The sequence below is a fragment of the Mus pahari genome, chromosome 21, assembly GCF_900095145.1.
Source record: "Mus pahari chromosome 21, PAHARI_EIJ_v1.1, whole genome shotgun sequence".
NCBI lineage: Eukaryota > Metazoa > Chordata > Mammalia > Rodentia > Muridae > Mus > Mus pahari.
This window is the reverse complement of record NC_034610.1, coordinates 24,791,794-24,811,722: the sequence shown is the minus strand read 5'-3', so window position 1 is coordinate 24,811,722 and position 19,929 is coordinate 24,791,794. Positions and strand designations below refer to the sequence as shown.

At 48.8% G+C, this 19,929-nt stretch overlaps 1 pseudogene; it reads left to right on the top strand.

Annotated features, from left to right (window-relative positions):
• The first annotated feature begins 1,044 nt into the window (after window positions 1–1,044).
• On the top strand, window positions 1,045–1,388 carry LOC110338552 (annotated as a pseudogene).
• The last annotated feature ends 18,541 nt before the right edge of the window (window positions 1,389–19,929 follow it).

Below are 19,929 nucleotides of genomic sequence, written 5' to 3'. Positions count from 1 at the left end.
CTCACAACCATCTGTAATGGGATCCGATGCCCTCTTCTGGAGTGTCTGAAGACAGCTACAGTGTGCTCATATACATAAAATAATAAATCGAAGGAGGAGAAGGAGGAGAAGGAGAACCCTCCCGCCCATCTCGCTGACCTGTGCAGCCAACCACAGGAGAGTTACTTTCCCCGCTTGACAAATCAAACCAGCCAGTTCAGAGATGTTCTCAAACTGCAGGGAGAAGGTGAGAGGCTGCACCTGGGGTCGGCTTCTGTCTTAATTACTTTTCTGTTGCTGCGATTGGACGCCATGACAAAGGGAACTTATGGAAGACTTTCCTGGGGGCTTACAGCTTCAGAGTGTGAGGAGTCCATCATCATCCTGTGGGGAGGCCTCAGGCAGGCAGACATGGTGTCCTATCCCCAAGTAAGAGGCAGAGAAAGCTGACTGGAACTAGCTCCGAGTTTTGAAACCTCAAAGCCCATCCCCCAGTGACAGGCCTCTTCCACCAAGGCCACGCCTCTTAATCCTTCCCAAACAGTTTCACCAGCTGGGCACCAAGCATTCAAATTTCTGAGCCGATGGGAGCCATTCTCATTTGAACCACCACAACTCCTAACCTGTGTGACTGTCAAATTTATAAGCCCTCTTTGGGTAAGCATGTGCCTGTGTTTCCTGTTGCCCTGTTGCCACATCTCCCTTGTTCAGCAGAAAAGTCCAGTGGAACTAGAGAGGATGCTATGACTCTGAGGTGGGTGAACGGTCAAGAAGCCTCTGGCCGGCTGGGCGTGGTGGCGCATGCCTTTAATCCCAGCACTTGGGAGGCAGAGGCAGGCAGATTTCTGAGTTCGAGGTCAGCCTGGTCTACAGAGTGAGATCCAGGACAGCCAGGGTTATGCAGAGAAACCCTGTCTCGAAAAACAAAAAACAAAAAAAGAAGCCTCTGGCCTTGTAGTTATGGTACATATGTAGGTTGCTCAAGTGAAAGATGCCTTGCAATAGGGAGTAGCTTTATCATGGACTGATATTGCAATTTTCTGCTTCCTGCTCCTATGGGATGCCATGGCTACCCAGCGGGCATACAGGGCAGAGACACCCACACACCCCAGCCACCTGTGGATCTGGGAGAAGCACGTGTACTTGGATGAATTTCGCCGAAGCTGGCTGCCCATAGTCATCAAGAGTAGCAGAAATTCCAGGTGATCTTGCGCCAGGAAGATGTCGCCTTGGGGGAAGCTATGACCCCCAGTCAGCTGATGCCTTACGAGCTGTCTTTAATGTGGCAATTGTACCCCAAGAATAGGTACCGAAGCTGTGACTCCATGTACTGGCAGATCCTGTACCACATCAAGTTCAGAGACGTGGAGGACATGTTACTTGAACTGGGAGACTCTGACGATGAATAACCCGAGACCTGGTCCCGCAGCTCCTGTCTGCCTTGCCCAGGCCTGGTCCCGCAGGGGAAATGTTGGTACTTATGCTCGCTCTGTTCGCTAGTCATGTCCTTTTTCCTCCATGCTGGGCTACAAGAAGAAAAATCTGGCCAGAGGCTGTCCCGCCCATGCTCCTGTGGCCCGCTCGGTTGCCTTGGTTGGCCACTCAGCTCTGCTGACTCTCTGACAAGGGGCTCCAGAGAAGATCCCGGCTCTCCTCACCTCCTCTAGGTGCTCGGTGGCGTCTGTGCCTCTGATCTTCTTAGCTGATTGATTCTTGTGTCTTTCCCTTTTGCCTCACAAGACAACTAGTGTCTCTGGCTTATGAACTTACCTTCCCTGTCACGGGTCCCTCAGCAGTACATACACCATGAGGGACAAGACCTCATCATGTGAATCTGGCTAGTCCCCAGATCAGCCATCACTCAAGATGTTGTGCCTGTACCCACCTGACCTGTGAAGCCCCACCTACCCAGCAAATAGGCTTTGCTTGCAAAGCAGTGTAAGACTTCAGAGCTCTGTTGCCCTTCCTTAGAACCTAGGTGCTTGCCGCCAGGGATATGCAAACCTGGAGCCTATGGTCTCACTAGAGCAAGAGGCCAGGCAATGGAGCTGGTTCAGATGGGCCCTCAGATTGCCTGTCTGTGGGCTCCCTCTCTGGGTGTTCAGGTTCTGTTCTGTATTTAGTGTAAACACTTCCTGTCACTGATTAAATATTTCACTCACCTAAGTTGGGTCAAATCGGCTTCCATCCTTGACCAAGATGCCAATAAATGAGGGAGAGAAGACTGCTCGGGGGCTCCCAGTAAGAATGTTGAAAGGAAATGTGTGGGATTTTATGTGGTTCTATTTTAGAGATAAGGCTGGATTTAATAAAGTTTTGTAGAACTGAAAGAAAGAAAGAAAGAAAGAAAGAAAGAAAGAAAGAAAGAAAGAAAGAAAGAAAGAAAGAAAGAAAGATGCCTTGCACTGGAAACACTGCAGTATTAGGCCAAAGGGGGTTTTAAATGTTTTCTTCAAGTAGCAAATCTTGGAGGTGGGTGGAAGTGGTGGTTTGAGAGAATGGTCCCTATAGGTTTGCTTATTGCTTTTCTAGAGGATCTGGGTCCCAGACATGGCAACTCTCTGTTACCTGTGAATCTAATCTGTATAATGAGTTTAAAGCTAGCTGGAATACATAAGAGTATCTCAAAATAAAAGCACAGGCAGGTGTGGGGACACACACATTTAACCCTAGTAATTGTGAGGAGAGACAGGCTGATCTTTCTGAATCTCCATGTTACATAGTCTCAGCTACAAATCACGTTCCTGTTGGCTACATAGTGAGACTGTGTCTCAATCAATCAATCATCAATCAACCAATCAGTTCACTAATTACCAAAATATGTGCCAAAAATGAGCAGCACAATGATGTATCTATTAAGTAAATTAAAATTCTCTTAAGAACTGCAAAACCACGCTGGAGAGATGGCTCGGGGTCCTGAGTTCAATTCCCAGCAACCACATGGTGGCTCACGACCACCTGTAGTGGAATCTGATGTCCTCTTCTGGTGTGTCTGAAGACAGTAACAGTATACTCACATATATGAAATAAATATGGCCATAGGGAGTGAGGCCGGAGCAAGCAGGGCCAGAAGAAGAAAAAAAAAAAGAACTGCAAAATCTAGGCCGTTCGGTTTCTCAGGTAAATCCCACCAAACATTAAAAGAATATGTCATGCTTATCCCACCATTTCTTCCTAAGAACAGGAGAGACAGGAATACATCTCCCACTGCTCTGTGGCCCTGAGATTACCTTCATTCTTAAACGGGAGAGAGACGGGAGTAGAAACCTGCCGACTGCCATTCCTCACGAAGCTAACAACTAAAATATTATGCAAAATACGAGGCAGGTGACTGCATCAATACAGAAAAAGAATTACACACACCACGGCAGAATGGGGCTCATCCCGTGAATGTCAGGCTGGTTCAATATTCAAAAGTCAATCAATGTAATCCATCACATTAACAGCCCACATTCCCCTCTCAAACGGAGATAATAAGCATGTGCCGCCGTTAGCTGCTGGGCTGTGTGACAGTTTGATACTCTGCGATGGATTAGGTGCTCAGTACAGCTGATGTCCTCCTCGACTCCCTCTCTATTCATTCTACACTCCCCAGGTGTAAGCACTGGCTTAAACGCTAGGGATTGGACCTAGGACCTTGTGTCGCTGAGCATACACTCCAGCCCATAGTTTACAAGGGTTTTAAGACTTACATAAATGTTATCCACACCATAGACAATTGTTCTGTTGGTCTTGTGCCCCGGGGCTAGAGCTGTAGCATGCAGGAAATCCTGGAGTCCATCTTTAATACTATACAAAACCAGGTCAGCCTTAACTACACAGAGAGTGGAGGCCAGCCTGGGGTACATGTGAATTGTCAACAATAACAACGACAGTTGTGTGTTCTGAAACTCACCAGTGTCAGGCTGTGCTGTCACTGCTGTGTGGCCCTCCACTGCTGTGGGTCATTGGTCTTCCATGGTGGAAAAGGTGTTTACCCAAAGTTTGTCATTTGTCACAAAGTCTTGACCAGAACCTTGAGTGTCTCTAGGTGTCAATGTGTTGGAGTTTCTCTGAGGAGAGAGGAAGCTACCCCATCCTTCCCTGATCAAAAACTTCTCTCCCAGGGTCCATAGGAAGGGGCCACAGTGGACGTTGTAGCACATGTGTCTGTGTATCTCAGAAGGTAGAGAGGAAGGGTTGGTTATCAGATGAGATGATGCAAGGCCTGACTGTGCAAAGCTAAGTGAGTGGAGCCCTCCCATCATCAACGGATGTGTCCACTGCAAGGATTTAGGGTGTTGTTCTTGCCCCGCCCCTGCCCCTCCGAATGGTCGCTGCCTGGCCTGTGAAACTCCCTTCTTCCTCCACACACTTATTCATTCCCAGAAACTTGTCAAGGTCTCAGTAGGAGGTGTGGAGGGAGCAGAAGAGACAGCAGGAACCCCATGGTATGCCTCAGTCTCATTGAGGGACTGCAGTTGGGGGTGGGAGGGCGGGCTGCTGCTGAATGGGAAGTAGGAGAGACAGAAAAATGGAGAAGAGGCAGAAGTGGGGAGGGGGGAGCACTGGAGCAAGTAAAGAAGCCCTTGCCTCAGAGGCTCCAGAGCATCCTACCTGAAACAATGTTACCTGAAGTGCAACATGGGAGCATCAGAGGTCCCCTGAGATGTTACAACCTGTGGGTGTTCTCAATGGCACATGCACACCTGTGTAAGCAAGTGCACACCTCACATAGCATGTATACACACAGCACTACACACACACACACACACACACACACGCACACGCGCACACGCGCACACACACACACACACACACACACACACACACACACACATTGTTCCTGCACCTTCCTGGCCCTGTAGGAGAGCTGGAAATGATTTATGTCCAAATTCCTCTCTTGTACATTCTCAGGGCCCACCCAAGGCATTAGGAAGTTTTGGCCTTAAACAAGGTCATTTCCAGCTGAGTGGGGTGGCTCATGCGTGTGGTGACAGTATCCAGGAAATAAAGGCAGAAGTTTCCAGAGTTCAAGAGCAGCCTAGGCTACACAGCAAGAGCCTCCCAGAATTACTTTTTAAAGAGAGGGGCGTCTGGCAATGCACACCTATAATCCCACTCCTATACAGAAGAATTATTTTAAATTCCAGAGGCCACAGGCTGGAGAGATGGCTCAGCGGTTAAGAGCACTTACTGCTCTTCCAGAGGTCCTGAGTTCAATTCCCAGCAACCACATGGTGGCTCACAACCATCTGTAATGGGATCCGATGTCCTCTTCTGGTGTGTCTGAAGATAGCAACAGTGCACTCACATACATGAAATAAATAAATCTTTTTAAAAAAAAAAAAAAATTCCAGCTGGGCAGTGGTGGCGCACGCCTTTAATCCCAGCACTTGGGAGGCAGAGGCAGGTGAATTTCTGAGTTTCGAGGCCAGCCTGGCCTACAGAATGAGTTCCAGGACAGCCAGGGCTATACAGAGAAACCCTGTCTCGAAAAACCAAAAAGAAAAAAAAAGGTGGGGGGGGGGGGAATGAATCCTTCTAGAAGTTTCTTCTAAATGTTTCCTAACTTGTTTTATTCGATAATAGATGTTTTCAAAAGTCTCCTTGGAGGGCTGGTGAGATGGCTCAGCAGGTAAAAGCACCCAAAAGTCTCTTTTATAATAAATAAAATTAGCCAACTAAGCCCTTTTTTTCTTTAGTATAAAAGTGCATGGTATTTCATGCTCTGAATGGGTTACATTATATTTTCAAATATATTTTAACAGTATCTCACACTGTCTTCTAGAACAATGGCTCTCACCCAGTGGGTCTTGACCCCTCAGGAAGGTCTAACAAGTTTTTCACAGGGGTTGCCCAACACCGTCAGGAAAACACAGGTGGGGCTGGTGAGATGGCTCAGTGGGTAAGAGCACCTGACTGCTCTTTCGAAGGTCCAGAGTTCAAATCTCAGCAACCACATGATGGCTCATAACCATCCGTAACAAGATCTAAAGCCCCCTTCTGGAGTGTCTGAAGACAGCTACAGTGTACTTACATATAATAAATAAATAAATCTTTAAAAAAAAAGTGTGCACTACTACACACATTTTTTAAAAAAAATTAAAAATAAAGGAAAACACAGGTATTTGCATTACTTAGTAGCAAAAGTGAAGTAGCAATGAAAATTTTATGGTTGGGTGGTCACAACCTATGGAACTGCAAGACAGGGTCTCAGCGATAAGAAGGTTGAGAACCACTGTTTTAGACCCATCCATGTTACTGAAGACTGGAGATTTTGTGTTCCCTGTTGACTCTGGGATGAATGTTATGGCTGTTTTTACTACTAAATACCATGAGTTTATTTCTAGACAAAATTTCATGTAGCATAGCCCAGGATAGCCTCCAATTCACTATGTAGCCAAAGATGGCCTTTGAGCTTCTGGTCCTCCAGTTTCTACCTTCCCGGAGTGCTGAGATCTCAGACGAGGACCACCACAGCGGGCTCATGTCCTCTGAATTCCATAGAGTTCTGTGGGACACATGCATGTGAGTACACATACACACACAAACAATGATAACTGTAATGATAACTTTGAAAATTAAATTAAAAATCTCTTCCTTATGAGTTGTCGGGATTTTCCCCACATAAACTACAGATCCCTGCCAGGTTTGTCCCGAGGGAAATCATGACACTATCCTGGACCGAGTGCGCTTTTCCCTTATGAAATGTCACTCTCCTTTGCTTCTTCCAAACCTTCCTCTATACTCCTCCTTGCTCTCTTCAAATTCATGGCCCCTTTCCCCATTAATTGTTATTTCATCAATAGGTATATAAATATAGATTCCTAAATGCATGAGTACTGGTTTACTAACGTGGTGGCTGTGGGTTCTCCTCCAAAGTCCAATAGTTCCTAGCTGTGGATAGTTGGTTGGGTTTCCAGTACTGATGCCCACTAATGGTAATTGCAATAACCCTGGCTCTATATGTCATCTTCCTCCTCCTCCTCCTCCTCCTCCTCCTCCTCCTCCTCCTCCTCCTGCTCCTCCTCCTCTTCCTTCTCCTGCTCCTCCTTCTTCGGCCATCAAGCCAGCCATTAAGCTAGGATAAGCAAAGAGAGGGTTTCCCTCTCATTGAGCTTGTCTTAAGTTGAATTAGAGAACCCTTGGTTACCGTCAAGGTGTGTGCGCCACTTCTACACCCTTATTGTTATGGAGCCAGTCCCTGTTGTCATAGTCTTTATACCTGGGTAAGACTCTCAGTTTCTCCCTTCTTCGGAAGCTTGCCTGGAGCCTTCTGGTGCTATGGAAGCCAGTCATCAGGGAGAAAGCATTCGGGACAGTTCCAGCTCCGGGGCTTCTGGACCATGCATCTGAAGTGCACGGTGTCTTCTGCAATGGGGACTTATCTTCCACCTCTGTGGGACAACCAAGGGCAACAGCGATAGCCTCCTCCCATACATTTTTAATTCCTTTTTTCCAAGGCATAGAATAGCTTGGGCCACCAAGCCATAAACAAAGGACTGCCATCAGCTCTGACACTTCACTATAGAAGAACATCAGTACCAACAAGGTGTCTGCCTATTGCCAGGGGTAGGGGGCTCCTGCCATAGACTGAACTCAGTCAGTCCCTCAACCCTCGGGGAACCAGGGTTTCGGTTTTCAGGTAGGCAAGGAGTTGGGGAAAAAAATGACAGACACTGACACAGAGAGAGTGCTATATCTGAATGTAATTTCTCAAAGCAAGCATCAGACTTATAATACAGAAGAAAATAAGAAAGTTAGGTGACACATCAGCCAAGGTACATTGAGGTTACCCTATGCTTAATGACTCTTTACACAAAACAGAAGAATGCATACATAAAGACTGGCAGGAACTAGGCAATGTAACAACTGAGATAAGATTAGCCCTATCTAAAGTCAGCTATTCAAGGGAGCCAGGTGAAAGGGCTAATACTAGTCTATTGTTAAACCCACCACCAGGGATCCCTTAGTAAATACCTAATTATGCTATTCCTCTGGGCTTAGTGAAAAACATGCACCAGGGAAGTTCCTTTCTGCTAACCTTTTCATGAATAATACAATACTCTAGTTCCTCCTTAAACCACAGCCCGGTCTTCTCCCTAAAACATTGTAAATTCCTGTATATGGGAGTGACTCAGCTGTTATTCTAAATGATTTTGTGGGNGACTTTCTTCTATTAAGTAATGTAGTCTGCCATACATAACTATAATGAGAATTCTAAACTTACTTTGCTAAGCTTGCCCTGAAATTTCTAACTCTATGTAGTAGATAGTAATGCCTGATTTCTTTCACTCTCTTTCAATACTGGAGGCAATTCATCCGAATAGGTAACATTCTTACTGAATTCCAAGCCCAGGGTTGGCTCAAGGACTGCCTAGGACATTGGTGAAGGCCAGGAAGCAAAGTTCAACCTAATTTAGGTATTTGACAAATCATTCCTTGGAGGCACCTATAATAAAACAACACTGAAAGAAAGCACACAGATCCAGTCACCAACTATTGCAAGGACGAATTTGGAACATTTGTGCTACAAGATGCCAAGGCTCCAAGAGACTAAATTTCCATGAAACTTTTTGCCTCAGGACTGTGGCCAAGCTTTTGGACTTGCCACGCAGACGTCACTGGAGTGGGTGTGGCAGGGTCCCATCCATTCTTAACAAGGGAGAAGAGAGACCAAGGGGGTTAGGTTGCAGATGCTAAGGATAAGGACTTGCATCCCGGGCTGGTGAGATGGCTCAGTAGTCTTCCAAACGTCCGGAGTTCAAATCCCAGCAACCACATGGTGGCTCATAACCATCCGTAACAAGATCTGACGCCCTCTTCTGGAGTGTCTGAAGACAGCTACAGTGTACTTACATATAATAAATAAATAAATCTTTAAAAAAAAAAAAAGGACTTGCATCCCTTTGAGATCTTCAGGGAGCCTACTGTCTTCATCTCTTCAGAACTGGGGCTATAGATCCATACATATATTTTTAATAGAGTTGTGGGTTTTGTTTTTTTTTGAGGGGGGGAACAGGGACTATCAACCACTCAGCTTATATACATATATACAGACAGACAGACAGACAGACAGACAGACATGAGATCAAACTCGGGTTCTCTTGCTTGTGCAACAAGCATTTGCCTGGCTCTCAGCCATCTCCCCAGACCAGGAGCTGAAGACATGCACAACTCTTAGCAGTTGAAGGTTCGTCTTTGGGAAGGCCACTAGGACCTTCTGGGCCTGGACCCACAAAATGTGGGTGGTCTCAGCAGTGGATGGTGAGGCCTCTGCTCAGTCTTTGCCCCAACCCCAGAGTTGACAGCCCAGAAAGCTGAGTGGTTGATAGTCCCCGTTCCCCTCTCTCCCCCCAACTCTATTAAAATAGCAGCATGATGTGGTTAATTATTCCCCCTAGTGAGTGAAAAACTGCAGAGGCATGACTCACCAGCTCCCCGCTGCCGCATCCTGTTTGCAGAAACTGCTCTTGGCAGTTTGTTATTGTGACTGCCCCACAAGTTCTAAGTTCTGAAGACTGCCTAGGACGAAGCCCAAAGTCCTGCTTGAGATTTTTGAGACTTCCACCATCTGGACCACCCCCACACCCCTGCCTCACTTCCATGACAGGATTCTGCATTCTGTACCCCGTGTTGTCTATGTCATACCTTTGTTTTCTCCCCTCGTTATGCTCTTTCAAGACTCTAATCAAACTCTGCTTCCCCCATGAAGGCATCTTTGATTGCTGCAGCCCAGGGTTTATTAAAGTGAACTCAAGCCATCGGTGTCATCGTCACATAGTAAGTGTGAGGAACATGGGGGATCAGGGTATGGTGCTGAAGCACAGACATCTTGTGACAATCTCGGGAGTCTCCCATCATGTGGCATTGTCCCTTTGTAACTATAATTAGGTTTGCCTAAGTGCATCTGTGCAGATTGTCTTGATTACTAATGTTAATTGATGTGGCAAAGCCCAGTCCACTACGAGCAGCACCATTCCCTAGGCAGGAGGCCTTGGGCTGTATGAGTGGAGAAATTGGGTTGAGGCCAAGCTAACAGTTGAGTGGGTATGTATTCAATTCTCCCTGCTCTTGACTCTGGATGTAATGTGACCAGCTGTTTTTGAAGTTCCTGCCTTGACTTGCCCACGATGATATAACCTGGAATTGTAAACTGCACTTGAGTCCTTTCTTCCCAACCCAAAGTTACTTTGTGTCAGAGTATTTAATCACAACCACAGAAATGCAACTCCAATGGTAACCAGCAGTCCTTCTCCAACACCCTATAGCACCTAGGTTGGATCCCTCACTTAGATTTAGCCAATGCTAGAACATGACAGACCAATCACTCCAAAAAGCCTTCTTTCTACAAAACACCCCGATCCTCAGCCTGCCATGTGAAATGATCTGGGGTTTGGAAGCAGGTAGGGAACTCTTTGAGACTCCACAAAGGAGCCCAGACATCAATGGGATTGTGTGGGGAAGCAGACAGAGAACCCCACCTGAGAGCCCCCAAGGATTGTGTGGGAAAGCAGACAGAGAACCCCACCTGAGAGCCCCCAAGGATTGTGTGGGAAAGCAGACAGAGAACCCCACCTGAGAGCCCCCAAGGACTGAGGTGGCTGGGATCCCTTACCTTCCAAGAAGTTACTACAAATTCTCTTTAGAAGAAAATGTTCCACCTTAGTCTCCTAGGAGCCTCACAGGCTCAGGCCGAACACAAACCGATAAGCATGGAGCTGGAGAGATGGCTCAGTGGACAAGAGAGCATACTGCTGTTACAAAGGGCCTGAATTTGGTTCCCAGCACCCATATTAGGTGACTCACCACTGCCTGTAACTCCAGCTCTAGGGAATTCAACAACCTCTTCTGGCCTCTTTGGACAACTGTTTGTTTGTGCACCTACTAACAAACATTCATACATACACAAAATTTAAAAAGTAAAAATCATTTTTAATTAATTTTTTAAATTTTATTTATTATATGTAAGTACACTGTAGCTGTTGTCTTCAGACACCCCAGAAGAGGACATCAGATCTTATTATGGATGGTTGTGAGCCATCATGTGGTTGCTGGGATTTGAACTCACGACCTTCAGAAGAGCAGTCGGTGCTCTTAACCGCTGAGCCATCTCTCCAGCCCTTTAATTATTTTTTTAATTTAATTTTAACAAAAACAAAAAAAGTTTAAAATCCTCATAATTGAAGTTGAAAAAACACTTAAGAAAGTTAAGCACACTGAATTAGAGCCAGCAGAGACCATAAATGACAGGGACAATTGCCCAAAGGATTCCTGGGTTATCAGATGCTGATTATAAAATAGTCATGCACAAAGCAATATATATTCGATGTAGCACCACACCTCCCTTGAGAATGCTGGAGAGGCCTCCTAAGGAACGGGTGCTCAGGTGGAGGATGAAGAGACAGTTGGGGAGCCATCCATCCCAGGGGTGCACAGAGCCTCAGGTCCCTGACAGAATCTAGCTGGGTTCAGATAAGTCAGGCTGTTATTAAAGTTTATTTTAGCGCCCGGTTATTTTTGTGCAGTGTAAAAAGCCGGTGGACATTTGAGAAGGCTGGCGAGAGCTGGCGAACCCCACACCTATCTGAATTCCTTCCCCACGGAATGGAGTCTGGCAGCTTGCTGTGGCCCTGAGGGCCTCCAGAGAGTCCAGGAGAGAGAAAACTGAAGGGGTCCGAAAGGGTAGTCAGAGGTGCACATCAGAGAAATGGGGTGCTGCAAACCACACCACACACCCCGCTCCTCACCTGCAGGGCCCCAAACTGGAGAATCTGTGCAAAGGGCCTGTGTGAAGTCGCTGAAGGTGACTGCTGGGCCAGAGAGGGGCTGTCAGCCTGAGTCCGGGGCTAGAGGCGAGAGGGTGTAGAATGGGTTGGCCTTTCCTAAGAAGCAGTGTTCTTGACCTCTGGGTTGAGGGGCTGGGAAAGTTGGCCCCGCCCACCCGCCCCTCCCCTACTCCGATCTCAATCCCAGACCACAGAGCTTTGCTCATATTCAAGGTGGCGATCCGGAGACCTGGTGGCACCGGGAATTACAATGCTGGAGATGTTGAGCCCTCTTCCACTGGATTTTGGAGACCGGATTTGCCTTCGAGGGGGTGACTGGGTAGGGCTGAGACAGAATCCCTCTGCAGGCAGGAGGGAGGAACAGAAGCTATGCTTACCACCACCACCACCACCTCTCTGGCCCACTTTCCTCTCTACTGGAAAAACGTGTGTTTTTCCACACACACACACACACACACATACACACACACACACCACACCACACCACACCACACCAACCAACCAACCAAAAAAAAAAAAAAAAAAGGGGTCCAAGGGTCTGGGGCCGAGGTAAAACTGGGGCCACTTTTAGGTCCCTCCCCTTGTGACAGACTCACAAGAAGTGAACCCCGGGCCTCACTCTCTAGCCTGTGCTGTCTCTCTGTAGTACCCTCTCCCCATCCCGGCCCCAGCCTTCCCCGTGTCTAGTGTAAGATATCAGGGTGCTTCAGTCCCCTGCCTGCCCCATGGCTCTTAGGCATGCAGCCCACTACCCACCTAGACACTTCTCCCTACCCTGGCAATGTAGTAAGTCTGTCCATCTGACCACCCCGTGGCACTGCCAGAGAGGCTTATGACCTTCTGCAGAGAGCCCTTTCTCTTCTGCTTGAGGTGGGAGAGAGCTCTCCAGCACTTATTGCATGCCTACTGTATGTACACGTTTTGGTACTTTCCTTTGAAAATCCTGGCCATCTACCCCCACCTTTGGTTCCTGTGAGGCTTTTCCTCTTTCTGACCTGGTTCCCGGGATCCTCGGAGACAGACCTGTGCACTTGGGAGGTTTATTGGGACTGTTGGGCCGGCTACATTGGAGGGGAGGGAAGGATATCTCAAAGCGAAGCCAGGGAACGTCTGTGGAGCCTTATGCTCCATGGAGGGAGGTGGCATCGGCTGGGGCTCAGGGGAAGAGGTCTGCAGGAACTCCCCAGTCTACAGGGGGACTGACAATCCTCATATCCACTCTCTCACCCCCCAGGAGAAAGGACCCACATCTAAAGATTTTATCAGAGCACTCTCAAAGGAAAAGTTCAAGCAATCTAATATTGAGCATCTGAGACCTGGCTGTTAGCACATTCATCGAGATGAAATTCTGTATGCAGGGAGGGAACTGGGCAAGGGTCCATGGGTGCAATCCCAAGACCGGCCACAAGGGACAGAGTAAAGGGGTGTGGCCTGAAGAGCAGGTAGCTTGCACTAAAGAGGACCCAGGGGCTGGTGATGTGGCCCAGTGGGTACAGAGTTTGCCTAGCACGCATGAAGCCCGGGTTAGATCCCCACTACCGCATAAACTAGGCATGGAATCAGATGCCTATTACCCAAGAAACGTCTGGAGGCAGGAGGATTCAAGGTCATCCTCAGCTACATTGCAAATTTGAGGCTAGCCTGTACTACATGAAACCATGTTCAAAATGATAAAAGTGTGCGGTGCTGAGAACATCGTGTTTTTGTGTGGGAATTAATTTTGTTTTTGTTTTTGTTTTTGTTGTTGTTGTTGTTTTCGAGACAGGGTTTCTCTGTGTAGCCCTGGCTGTCCTGGAACTTACTCTGTAGACCAGGCTGGCCTCGAACTCAGAAATCCACCTGTCTCTGCCTCCCGAGTGCAGAGATTAAAGGCGAGCACAACCACCCCCGGCTATGAATTAATTTCGTTTGGTAGTATTCAAAAGTGCTTGGCATCGATGATTAATTTCCGATTGGGAAGTGGGTATCTGAGTGTTGAAGGAGACAGTGATGTGTCCTCAAATATTCTGAATATTCAAATATGTCCTCAGGCTACTGAGGTAGCTCAACAGGTAATGACACTTGTTGACGAGGCTCAAGACATGAGTTCAGTCCCCAGGACCCACATGGTAGAAGAGACTGGAACACTGCAAGATATCCTCTGACCTACATATGCACATATGCATACGTGCACTGTGGCACATGTGCTCACTCATCATGCACATACATACAATAATAATAAATGTAAAAAAAATTAAAAAGAGTTCAAGGCCAGCTTTAGCCACACAGTAGATATGAGGCCAACCTGACTATCCTTTCGGACCCCTTGGTTTTCTCTCTCCTGGACTCTCTGGAGGCCCTCAGGGCCACAGCAAGCCGCCAGACTCGATTCCATGGGGAAGGAATTCAGATAGGTGTGGGGCTCGCCAGCTCTCGCCAGCCTTCTCAGATGTCCACCGGCTTTTTACACTGCACAAAAATAACCGGGCGCTAAAATAAACTTTAATAATAGCCTGACTTATCTGAACCCAGCTAGATTCTGTCAGGGACCTGAGGCTCTGTGCACCCCTGGGATGGATGGCTCCCCAACTGTCTCTTCATCCTCCACCTGGGCACCCGTTCCTTAGGAGGCCTCTCCAGCATTTTCAAGGGAGGTGTGGTGTTACATCCACTCCAGTAGTGACCTGCATAACGGGCCCAAAAGCCTGGACGCAGTCCCAAGGAGAAAAGTTCACAGAAACTTAGTCTCCTGGAAATTTGGCATCCCCATAGCTAGAATGTCCCAGATTTGTCCCTGTGATAATGTGGAGGGTCTTGCATGGTTTCTTACAGTATTTTACTGGATAAGAGTTAGAAATCCCAGTGCATGCTACTCCCACATGCGGGAATTTACCATTATCTAGGAAGAAGAAAGGTTGTGGTCTAAGGAGGAACCAGAGTAGATACTTAGAACTATAGATAGCTGAGTTACACTCATACACAGGAATTTACAATGGCCTAGAGGAAGGTGAACTATACAATAGACTAGAATAGGAACTATGGCAAGGGCACAAAGCCCTTGCCCCTGACTTCTAAGATTAAGCTGACCTTAGGTGGGGCTGCTTTTGATCCCAGTTAACTTTGAATTTTATCCCAGGTGGTTCCTGCCAGTCCTTTGTACGCATTCCTCTGTTTTGTGTAAAAGTCACTTATAAGACTGGTGCTTGCGGGCTGGAGAGATGGCTCAGCGGTTAAGAGTACTGAGAGCACTGACTGCTTTTCCAAAGGTCCTGAGTTCAGATCCCAGCAACCACATGGTGGCTCACAACCATCCATAATGAGATCTGATGCCCTCTTCTGGTGTGTCTGAAGACAGCTACAGTGTACTTACATATAATAAATATGCTTTGAGACAAATTACATTCAGATCCACACTCCCTTGTGTCATGTCTGTCTGTCCGTTCTTGCGGACTCCTTGCCCACCACCTGTAACCGGAAACTGAGTTTCGCCCGTGGTTCGAGGACCCAAGTGAGGTTAGTCTGCGGCAGTGTGGCCCCTCCCCAGGCTGACTTTCTGTCCCCTCCGTTGACAATCTAGACACTGCTCCCAGCACCCAGGCCTTCTTGGAAGCAGGATATTTACATATGCAGTGAGTTAGGATGAGGTCATCCAGGAGTGGGTGGGGCTTCATCCAATCCTCCTGGGACCTTTCAAAATCTTGGCTGTGGGAAGAGGAGGACCTCCAAGATGGCGGCATGGCGGCAAGGCAGACACTGGGAGAGAGGCTGTCATCTCAGGCCTCCAAAGCCCAACACTGACACTCCATCCCCCAACCCACCTGAACCACAGGAAGTTTGCTGTTAAGCCAGTCCAGTATTTTCTCTGTTAGCAGCGTGCAGTCTACCTGTGCAGGCTGGGGCATAACTTCTGGCAAAGATGCCATGAGCTCCTGCCTACCACTTTTACACTAGGGGAAACTGGGTCCCAGAGCTGCCACAGGGCAGGAGATTCCTTCCTCTTTAGCCTCCATCTCCCCCACCCCCCCCCGTTTTTTGTTTTTGTTTTTGTTTTTTTCCAAGACAGGGTCACATGTAGTTCATGCTGGCCTTGAACTTGGTATGAGAGAGGAAGCTCTCAACATCCTCAGGGACTGGCCCAGCTCCTAAGAGGCAGGGCCAGGGCTCAGTGTGGGGCCTCCTGCCCCAGGAGAAAGACACCCCATTCCAGTTCCAGGCAGACTGGTCATGGCCTGACAGAGCTCTAGCTGGTCACCAGTACTCCATGCCCAACAGGGTGCCAGATCCTCGGAGGGGGCTTCATAAGTGCCCGTGGGAAGAGAGCCCCCACATGTGCCTGAATGTGACGCAGCCGTCTCCATGGCTCTCATAACCACGTTTCATCTCCCGCTCACCGTATTGACAGAACCCTCATCTCAGCCTGCTAAATGCCTGCCTCATTTTCCACTCTATCGACAGACTCCATTTGACTTAACTGGCCCCCATCGTGCAGCAATTGGAAGGCTTCTTGTTGCTCTAAATGAGGGGGCGGAGCAGGCGCCAGGCCTGGGCTTCTGCAGGCACAGCCCAGGAACAGGGTTTTCCGTCCCCACCAGCACCTGGACAGCTGGGAGAGGGGTTGGGGACAAGCCTGGGGCTCAGTAGGTGGCACTCTGTCCTCAGCCATCCTCCTGTCTGGCCAAGATGAGCATGCCTTTCTTTGCTGAGGAGACAAGGGATACAGCTCTCCACGACTGACCCCACCCTCACACTCCCTTCCTTCTTTGTGACCTCTTTCAATCCTTCCCCAAGGCAGAGGCTGCAACTCTGTCTGAATATTCACTTAACCTAACCTGCCCCCACTGACCTTACATTTCGACCTCACCCACGCCGCCCCACCCCCTTCCTTTACCCACCCTGTGCATCTCCAGACCATGCCCACTTCATCCATCACAGCCTGGTCTCACCCTCCTAAAGCTTCCAGGATTGGAATGAAATTTGGGGGATCATATTCTGGGGATAGAACCACAAATAAGGAGCTAATGTTTCAGTGTGGATAGATGGGTGGACACATAGAGGAGTCTGCCCCACAGGTGGAGGAGCACTATGGTATCTGGGGAGGAGTGTGGATGACTTCAGTGATGTGATTCAGGAATGCCCGGCTGGGAGGGCACCTGAACAAAGGGCAAGATGTGGGCAGTGTGGACAGAGCTCCCCAGGTCAAGAGACTGGTGAGTGAAAAGGGCCTGAGGCAAGAGAGGCAGGCACTGTCCAGCAATGGCAGGGGTCAGGATAACCAGAGTGGGCAAGATGGCAGGGCCTGCCTGGAATCTTTGGCTCTTAGACCACGTAAATGAGTTCATAGAGCAGGGCACGAACTGGCTTCCTGTTGAAGAGTCCTCTGACTGCTGTAAGAATATACTGGGGAGGGAAGCAGGGGGACACAAGGGACACAGGGGACATGGGGCCAGAAGCAGAAACAGATGAGATAATTCAGGCAAGGGACAGCATAGTTTGGAACAGATGGTGACAATGGAGCCTGTGTGAGCACACATGAGTGCGCACACACCCATGCACACACATATACATATATTTGCACACATATATGTGCACACACACATATGCACATACACATGCATGTGCACACACATAGATACACATTTACACACATATACATGTGCTTGCACACATGCATACGCACATACACACATATTCATGCGTACGCATGTGAACGCATGCACACCTACAATAGCAGTTATTCCAGATTTTTGCTCATTTGTTTGTTTGAGTCATGGCCTCACCATGTAGCTCAGGCTGGCCTGAAGTTTACTGATTCAAGATCATCCGCCTCAGTCTCCCAAGTACCAGAATCTAAGGCTCCATCTTTGTTTGTTTGTTTGTTTGTTTGAAGACAGGGTTTCTCTGAGTAGCCCTGGCTGTCCTGGAACTCACTCTGTAGACCAGGCTGGCCTCAAACTCAGAAATCTGCCTGCCTCTGCCTCCCAAGTGCTAGGATTAAAGGCGTGTGCCACCACTGCCTGGCTTAAGGCTCCATCTTGAAGTTAGGAGCGACAGCATTATCAGTTGTACAAAGAGTGCTGGAGACCATTTACAGGAACTCAAACTGTGGCCCAGAGAAGGGAAAGGACCCATCCCAGCAGCACAGAACTTCAGGTCATCTACCCCAAATTCAGCTTGGTCTCCCTACAGCTGGTTTTGATCCCAAAACCCCTTTCTGTGACCCTCTTTGTCATCTCTGTCCCCAGAGCCCCCTCCCCGTTTCTCTCTTTCTCCTGGCCCCCCACCCTGCAGATACCTGGAATCAATTTCCCCCTTTCTCAAGACCCAGTTTGGAACAATTTGGAACACAGTTACTGATGAATCAGCACCGTGAATCCCAGCAGGGGCCACCCGGTGCCGTGGGCTTCAGGGAGGGACTTTGCAATCTGGGCGCTACACCTCTCAGCTCCTCTCAAAATCGCGACCCTCACTTCTCATTTTTTCTGCAGAGGCTCTGGCTGCCCCACCCCCACCCGCCACCACCCCCAGTACAGCTCTGGACAAGTTCATCTTTGTCAATTAATTATTGAACGGTTTATTTCACACCAGGAGGTGATAGCCGCCCGTTAAGTTAGCACCTTAATTACACACACGCATTCACACGCACCACAGGGGTTGGTATCACACGCCACCCCCCCCCAGGGTGGCATCACGCGCCCCATCCCCTCCCCCAGGGGTGGGAAGAAGGAGCAAGGTTGAGACCTGACTGTGTGGCCCTGGGTCGGGTCCCTCTGGATTGTGCTTCATGGACATACTCAAATGGAGTTCTCAGAGTCCGTCTACGAACAGGAAAGGGACCCAGAGAACTAAGTGAGGTCATAGAACAGGCAGGCTTCTGCTTCCGTCGAGGGCAGTCTGAGTATGCACGAGACCGTGTCTCGGAACATCTGTCCCAGCACCCACGTGCCCACTGTCTTAAACCTCATGCCTGTCGGGTCTCCTGACTACCCCTTTACAATATCGGTCACCCCCTACCCTCAGGGCCTTTGCACCAACGGCTCTTGCTTTTCTGTGCAGCCCAGCCTCAGTTCTAACCAGCTCCCTCCATCGCCCCCTGCCGGCCTGCCGGTAGAAATCGTCTTTCCAGAAGGAACTCGGAAGAGCCTTTTAAAAATTGTTAACTGTCACCAGTTTCTCTGTTTCTTATTTTCCCCTTCAAACATTTCGTTATACTCGAAACTGTGTTTTCCTTACTTGTTATCCTGTGTCTCTAACCAAAGTACGAGGTACATAAGGTTTGGGAAATTTTGTGAGTCTCACTACCACCCACTTCTTCCTCCAAACCTGTCTGTGTCATCAGCAAGGAGGCCTGTGCCTGGCACAAAGTAAATACAGTTAATCATTGTCAGATGAATGAATGGATGACAGATAGGATGGAGGAATGAGTGAGTGAATGAATGAATGAATGAGGAGCTATTGGTGTGCAATCCTCTGAATGCGGTAAGATCAGGGATGATCCGTTCCCCCAGAACCAGGAATTTGGGGGAGATTCTTGGTAGAAATCGGAGTCCCCCATCCAAAGAGGAAACTGCAGGAAAAGTCATTTTAAAAGGCGAGAGCTCCTGTTGATTTCATGTCTGCGCATGCCTCGGGGCTAGCAGGTCTGGCTTGCCCCTCCATCAGTCTCTGGCAGATCGGTCCCCTCCACCCCGCCCGACTCTCCCCAGGGAGGGGACAGGAACAGGAGAAGTTGCAGACACTTTGATTAACTCCCCAGCAAGAGTCCCCACGCCTGTGTCTCCTTCTCATCCCCGCCCCCCACCCCCCCAGGCAGTAAGCGGGGACAGTGTGTGGAGGACTGGAGGATGGGCAGGGGCGCTGCGGGGAGAGGGGCACGGGGACCGCGGCTCTGAGTGGGTGGAGAAAAAGGTCCTCATCTCTTCGAGCAGGGGTTCTGTTGCCCTTATTCCAGGCCTGAGGGGTTGGAGGCCCTGACAGTCAGAGTGGGCCCGCAAAGCTCCAGCCTGCTGTCCCCTCCTCGGCCCCTCACCCTTTCTCTCCTTCAAGCTGTCCCTTCCCACCCCGAAACGAAGATGGTGATTTTTTTTTTTCCTTCTTTACAGCCAGTTTTTCCCCAAATCTCTGGAGATGCTGGGAGCTGCTGTTTCCATGGAAACCTCCCCGCCAACCTCACGTAGGTGGAGTTGGGCGGCCGCCCCCTCCC